Genomic DNA, 7,467 nt, shown 5'->3' on the forward strand with positions numbered 1-7,467 from the left:
TAATAACACTTTCTTGTAATAATTTTTTGTGTCTTGTTTTTTTGCATACAGAAAACAATTGCTTCTCCAGGGCATGGTATTTTGGCCATGGATGAATCCAATGCTACATGTGGAAAGCGGTTGGATTCAATTGAACTAGAGAACACCGAAACTAACCGTCACGCATGGCGTAAAATTATATATGAAGAAAGTGTTATGACTTAGTTAAAATATATATTTTTATGTGTATTATTTTATAATACTTGAAATATTATGACTGTACATGATTTTGTATATTTTTTTGGTTAATATGAAAAATATTTTGACTTAGTTAAAATATGATTTTTATGTGTATGATTTTTATAGTATTTGCAATATTATGACTGAAAATGAAATATAACTAAATGGTGTATATGAAATAGGGTGTAAATAGATATAATTGTTCATTCATAAATGGCGTATTTACACCTGATTTTTATTAAAATAGGGTGTAATTAAGAACATATTTACACCCGATTTTTATTAAAATAGGGTGTAATTAAAATGTAATTACGCCCAATTACACCCGATTTTTATTAAAATGGGTGTAATTAAAACGTAATTACACCCAATTACACCCGATTTTTATTAAAACAGGGTGTAATTAAAACGTAATTACGCCAAATTACACCCAATTTTTATTAAAACAGGGTGTAATTAAAAATGTAATTACACCCGATTTTTATTAAAACAGGGTGTAATTAAAAATGTAATTACGCCCAATTACACCCGATATTTTTAAAATAAAACGGGTGTAAATTCGTTAGACATTTCTCACCCTGTGAATATACACCCGATTTTTATTAAAAATAATGGGTGTAAATTTAATAAAAAACGGGTGTAAATTAACATTTTTGTACTAGTGTAGATCTCGATTTCATACCAGAAAATGTTAGTGAGTATTTTAAAAAGGATAGAATTAGAATATTTTAAAAAAGAAATTAAATCTTGTTAAGGGTAAGAAAATGGTAGAAATGGAATATTTTTAAAATTTGTTAGGTAGAGAGATAATGGTAGGAGTATGAGTTAAAATTTTCTTCTCTCGACCTACTCTAACACATTCGTCTCTCTCTTTTTATACGTTTCTCTCGAACTCTTCTCTTTATTCTTTGCTACAATGGAAATAATAGAGCCCCATTATGTGCACATCTTACTTTTGATAGATCATAGTCGCGAGAGGCAACTCAATGGTACCAAAAAGCATTTGGAGCTCAAAATCTTCTCCTTCAATCAAACATTTTTTGTGTGAGCAATGGGTTACATATTCAACCTATTTTTCCTGCAACTAGGTTTACCAGGGATATGTCCTATTATGGAAATAAGAGACTTTAGTATTTACACTGAGTATTTAGTATCGTCACCCATTCTTAAATGCCTGAATTTTTCTTGTTGGTATTGAGTATTTTATATCGTCCCCATTTTAAAAAGCTTGAGTTTTTCTTGTTGATATTAAGTGTTTAATATCGTCCCCCATTTTTTAAAATTTGAGTTTTTATTGTTGGTATGCTGTTTATTTACACCGAGTATTTTGAATCATCCCCCATTTTTAAAAACTTGAATATTTCTTGTTGGTATTTAGTATTTATTATCATCCCTATTTTTAAAAACTTGAGTTTTTGTTGTTGGTATGTTATTTATTTACACCGAGTATTTTATATCGTTCCCCATTTACTTACACTGAAATAGATCTCGATTTGCATACTAGAAAATTTAAGTGAGTATTTTTAAAAGGGTAGAATTGGAATATAATAACTTTTTTGAAAACTTGTTAGGAGTAAGAAAATGGTATAATTGGAATATTTTAAAAAATTGTAGGGCAGAGAGATAAAGGTAGGAGTATATGAGTTAAAAACTCTTTTTTCTGACCTACTCTAACATACTCCTCTACAATTTTATACGTTTTTCTCATACTCCTCTCTTTATTCTTTACTGCAATGGAAAGAATAGAGCCTCATTTTGTGCATCTCTTACTTTTGATAGATCATGGTCGCACACGAGAGGCAGGTCAATGGTACCAAATGCATTTGAAGCTCAAAATCTTCTCAGTCAATCAAACATTTCTGGTGTGAACAATGGGTTGCATATTCAACCTAATTTAATTTTCTGCAACTAGGTCCTCTAGGGATATGTCCTATAATGGAAATAAGAGACTCAAATTGTCCCCTATAGGAGTTTTTTTTACTGTTTTTTTAAAAGTGTGACTTTTTTATTGTTGTTTCAAAGCGTGAGTTTTCTAGTTAATATATTTTCACTAATTATTTAATATCGTCCCCATCGTGAGGTTTTATTGTTTTTTAAGAGCTTGAGTTTTTCTTGTTGTTTATTTACACTGAGTATTTAATATTGCCATCCATTTTTGAAAGATTGACTTTTTCTTGTTGGCTTTTAAGTATTTAATATTGTCCCCCATTTTTAAAAGCTTGAGTTGTTCTTGTTGATATGTTATTTATTTATACTGGGTATTTCATATTGTTCCTAATTTTTAAAAGTTTGAGTTTTTTTTGTTTGTATCGAGTATTTCATATCGCCCCTAATATCTTTCCCCATTTTTAAAAGCTTGAGTTTTTCTATTTGATATGTTGTTTTCTTACATCTAGTATTTCACATCGTCCCCCATTTTAAACACTTGAATTTTTCTTGTTGATATGTTGTTTTTATTTACTCTGAGTAGTTCATAGCGTTCGCAATTGTGAGTTTTTTTCTTAAAAGCTTGTCTTTTTTTTACACAAATGTAAATCGAGTTTTTCTTGCTGATATGTTTTATTTACTCAGAGTATTTCATGATTAATTTATTCGGTCAAGATTATATATTTTATTATTTTATTCAAATGCTTAAGTAATTAATTTTTAAAAAAACATGCATTATGCGCATTTTTGTATTTTATCCGTTTGATCGGTTAGATATTTTTTAGTATACATTTTGCACATTTGTGTTAGGATGAAGCTTCACGATTTTTTTGTATGATTGAATTTTCAATGCATATATGCGATATGTTTTTTTTCTCCATTAGGAGAAACCACCCTAAGCCTTATACTTTCTTAGCACTAATTTAATGGAGATTTTTTTTATAATGTATCCCATGTCCAGCCTCTGCTCCAGATTCGAGACCAATTGGATTTAAGTGGAATTTGTAAACCATTAACGATCCATTTGGATTTGAGTGGATTTTGTAAACCATTAACGTTTTGCCTTCATTTGTCATCAATCAGTATCCTAATTTAATGCAGTTAAATTTCATCAATCACTTTACCTTTTTTGGCCATGGAAGACGAGAAGGATTTGTCATCAGAAGAATTATATTCCTCCGTCCCGGTTTGAAAAGACTACTATAAAAAATAAGAGATTTTGTCCAAGGTCCCAATACTCCGTAAGTTTAGATTTGTAGATTTGATATTGATTAACTATATTTCAATAATTTTTAAGAGACAAAAAACTTCCGACCAATTATGCATGTTCAGATCAACTATTGGTTAACCAAGCTTAAGCAATTCTATTAGATACTGAAATAGATCTCAATTTGTATACCAGGAAATTTTAGTGAGTAATTTAAAAGAATAGAATTGGAATATTATAAAAAACTTAAAATCTTGTTAGGAGTAAGAAAATGGTAGAATTGGAATATTTAAAAAAAATAGTAGGGTAGAGAGATAATGGTAGGAGTATTAGTTAAAAATTCCTTCTCTCGATCTACTCTCACATACTCCTTTCTCATTTTATACGTTTTTCTCATAGTCCTCTATTTATTCTTTAGTGCAATGGAAAGAATAGAGTTTCATTCGGTTTCAATGGTACCAAAATACATTTGGAACTCAAAATCTTCTCACTCAATCAAACATTAGTAGTGTGAGCAATGGATTGCATATTCAATATATTTTATTTTTCTGCAACTAGTTCCTCAAGAATAGGTCCTATAGTGGAATTAAGAGACTCAGATCGTCCCCATTGTAGTTTTTTTTATTATTTTTGAAAAGCGTGACTTTTTTATTGTTGTTTCAAAGCGTGAGTTTTCTAGTTAATATGTTTTCACTGAGTATTTAATATCGTCTCCATTGTGAGGTTTTTTTTTTTTAAGTTTGAGTTTTTCTGGTTAATAAATGTTGTTTAGTATTTAACATCGTCACCCATTTTAAAAAGATTGAGTTTTTCTTGTTGTTATTGAGTATTTGATATTGTCCCCAACTTTTAAAAGCTTGAGTTGTTGTTGTTGATATGTTATTTATTTACACTGACTATTTCATATTGTTCCCCATTTTTAAAAGCTTGAGTTTTTCTATTTGATATGTTTTTTTTTTACAATTAGTATTTCATATCGTCTCCCATTTTAAACACTTGAGTTTTGATTGTCAGTATGTTGTTTATTTACACTTAGTATTTCATATCGTTCTCAATTTTCCGTTTTTTTTTTGTTTTTTTAAAGTTTGAGTTTTTCTTGTTGATATTTTGTTTTTATTTACACTAAGTAGTTCATATCATTCGCAATTGTGATTTTTTTCTTAAAAGCTTGTATTTTTAATACACAAAAGTAAGTCGAGTTTTTCTTGCTGATGTGTTTTATTTACTCAGAGTATTTCATGATTTATTTATTCGGTCTAGATTATATATTTTATTGTTTTATTCATATTCTTAAGTAATTAATTTTAAAAAAAATGCATTATGCACAATTTTTTTTATCCGTTTGATCTGTTTGATATTTTTTAAATATACATTTTGCACATTTGAGTTTGGATGAAGCTTCACAATTTTTTGTTATGATTGAATTTTCAATGCATATAAGTAATCTGTTTTTTATCTCTATTATGAGAAACCGCTCCAAGGCCTTATACTTTCTTAGCACTAATTTAATGGAGAATTTGTTTCATTATGTTTCCCATGTCCAGCCTCTGCCCCAGATTCGAGGCTAATTGGTTTATGATCGACATGTATGGGACATAAGAGATCCATTTAGATTTAAGAGGATTTTGCAAACCATAAACATTTTGCCTTCATTTGTCATTGATCAGTATCCTAATTTAATGCAGTTAGCTTCATCTCGTACAATTGTTTTTGCACATCTCCTCTTATTAGTTCCACATCAAAGGGATGGAATGACTCAGACTTTTATCATAATGCTTTTGGGAGAGAGGTATTGGGGGAAGAGTTTATCTCTTTTGGCCGCGGAAGACGAAAATGATTTATCATCAGAAGAATTATATTCCTCCGTCCCGGTTTGAAAAGACAACTATGAGAAATAATAGATTTTGTTCAAGGTCCCAGTACTCTGTAAGTTTAGATTCGATAGTGATTAATTATATTTCAATAAAATGTATATGTTTAGATTTAATAGTTTTTTAATAGACAGGAAACTACGGACCAGTGATACATGTTCCATTCTCCAACAGATCAACAATTGGTTAACCTAGCTTAAGCCGCTGGAGCAATTTGTTAGATACGGAAATATATATCGATTTGCATACCAAAAAAGTTTAGTGAGTATTTTAAAAATGATAGAACTGGAATATTATAAAAAAAAATTGAAATTTTGTTAAGAGTAAGAAAATGGTAGAATTAAAAATTTTTAAAACATTGTATGGTAGAGAAATAATGGTTAGAGTATGAGTTAAAAATTCCTTCTCCCCGGCCTACTTTCACATACTCCTCTCTCATTTTATACGTTTCTCTCATACTCCTCCCTTTATTCTTTACTGCAATGAAAAGAATAGATCCTTATTATGTGCATCTCTTACTTTTGATAGATCATGGTCGCACACGAGAGTCAGGTCAATGGTACCAAAATGCATTTGAAACTCAAAATCTTCTCACATAATCAAACATTTCTGGTGTGAGCAATGAGTTGCATATTCAACCTATTTTCATTTTCTGCAAAGAGACTCAAATCGTCCTATTATTCTTATTATGCGCATCTCTTATTTTTGATAGATCATGGTCGCACACGAGAGGCAGGTCAATGGTACCAAAATGCATTTGAAGCTCAAAATCTTCTTACATTATCAAACATTTCTGGTGTGGGCAATGAGTTGCATATTCAACCTATTTTACTTTTCTGCAAAGAGACTCAAATCGTCCCCTATAGGAGTCTTTTACTGTTTTTTAAAAGTGTGGCTTTTTTATTGTTGTTTCAAAGCCTGAGTTTTCTAGTTAATATATGTATTTCATATCGTCCCCATCGTGAGGTTTTATAGAGCATGAGTTTTTCTTGTTGATATATGTTGTTTATTTATACTGAGTATTTAATATCTTCACCCATTTTTAAAAGATTGAGTTTTTTTTGTTGGCATTAAGTATTTAATATCGTCCCCATTTTTAAAAGCTTGAGTTGTTCATTTTGATATGTTATTTATTTACACTGAGTTTCATATAAAAGATTGAGTTTTTCTAGTTGGCATTAAGTATTTAATATCGTCCCCCATTTTTAAAAGCTTGAGGTATTCTTGTTGATATGTTATTTATTTACAATGAGTATTTCATATTGTTCCTAATTTTTAAAAGCTTGAGTTTTTCTTGTTTGTATCGAGTATTTCACATCGCCCCTAATATCTTTCCCCATTTTTAAAAGCTTGAGTTTTTCTATTTGATATGTTGTTTTTTTACCTTTAGTATTCCATATCGTCCCCATTTTAAACTCTTGAGTTTTGCTTGTTAGTATGTTGTTTAATTACACTTAGTATTTCATATTGTCCCCAATTTTCCGTTTTTTTTTTTGTTTTTTTTAAAGCTTGAGTTTTTCTTGTTGATATGTTGTTTTTATTTAAACTGAGTAGTTAATATCGTCCGCAATTGTGAGTTTTTTTTTGCTTAAAAGCTTGTCTTTTTTTACACAAAAGTAAATCGAGTTTATCTTGCTGATTTGTTTTATTTACTCAAAATATTTCATAATTAATTTATTCGGTTAAGATTATATATTTTATTGTTTTCTTCTAATGCTTAAGTAATTAATTTTTTAAAAAAATATGCATTATGCACATTTTTGTTTTTTATCTGTTTCATCTGTTAGATATTTTTTAATATACATTTTGCACATTTGTGTTTGGATGAAGCTTCACGATTTTTTTGTATGATTGAATTTTCAATGCATATATGCGATCTGTTTTTTATCTCTATTGGGAGAAACCGTTACGAGGCCTTATACTTTCTTAGCACTAATTTAATGGAAAATTTGTTTCATAATGTAACCTATGTCTAGCCTCTACCCAGATTCGAGGCCAATTGGTTTATGATCGACATGTATGGGGCATAAGAGATCCATTTGGATTTAAGTGGATTTTGTAAACCTGAAGGTTTTGCCTTCATTTGTCATGAATCAGTATCCTAATTTAATGGAGTTAGTTCTTCTCGTATAATTGCTCTTTCACATCAAACTCTTATTAGTGTCACATCAAAGGGCTAGGAATGCCTCAAAATTTTATCATAATGCCTTTGGGAGAAAGCTTTTGGGATAAGAGTTTAACTTT

This window comes from Vicia villosa, linkage group LG4 (assembly GCF_029867415.1).
Source record: "Vicia villosa cultivar HV-30 ecotype Madison, WI linkage group LG4, Vvil1.0, whole genome shotgun sequence".
Lineage (NCBI taxonomy): Eukaryota > Viridiplantae > Streptophyta > Magnoliopsida > Fabales > Fabaceae > Vicia > Vicia villosa.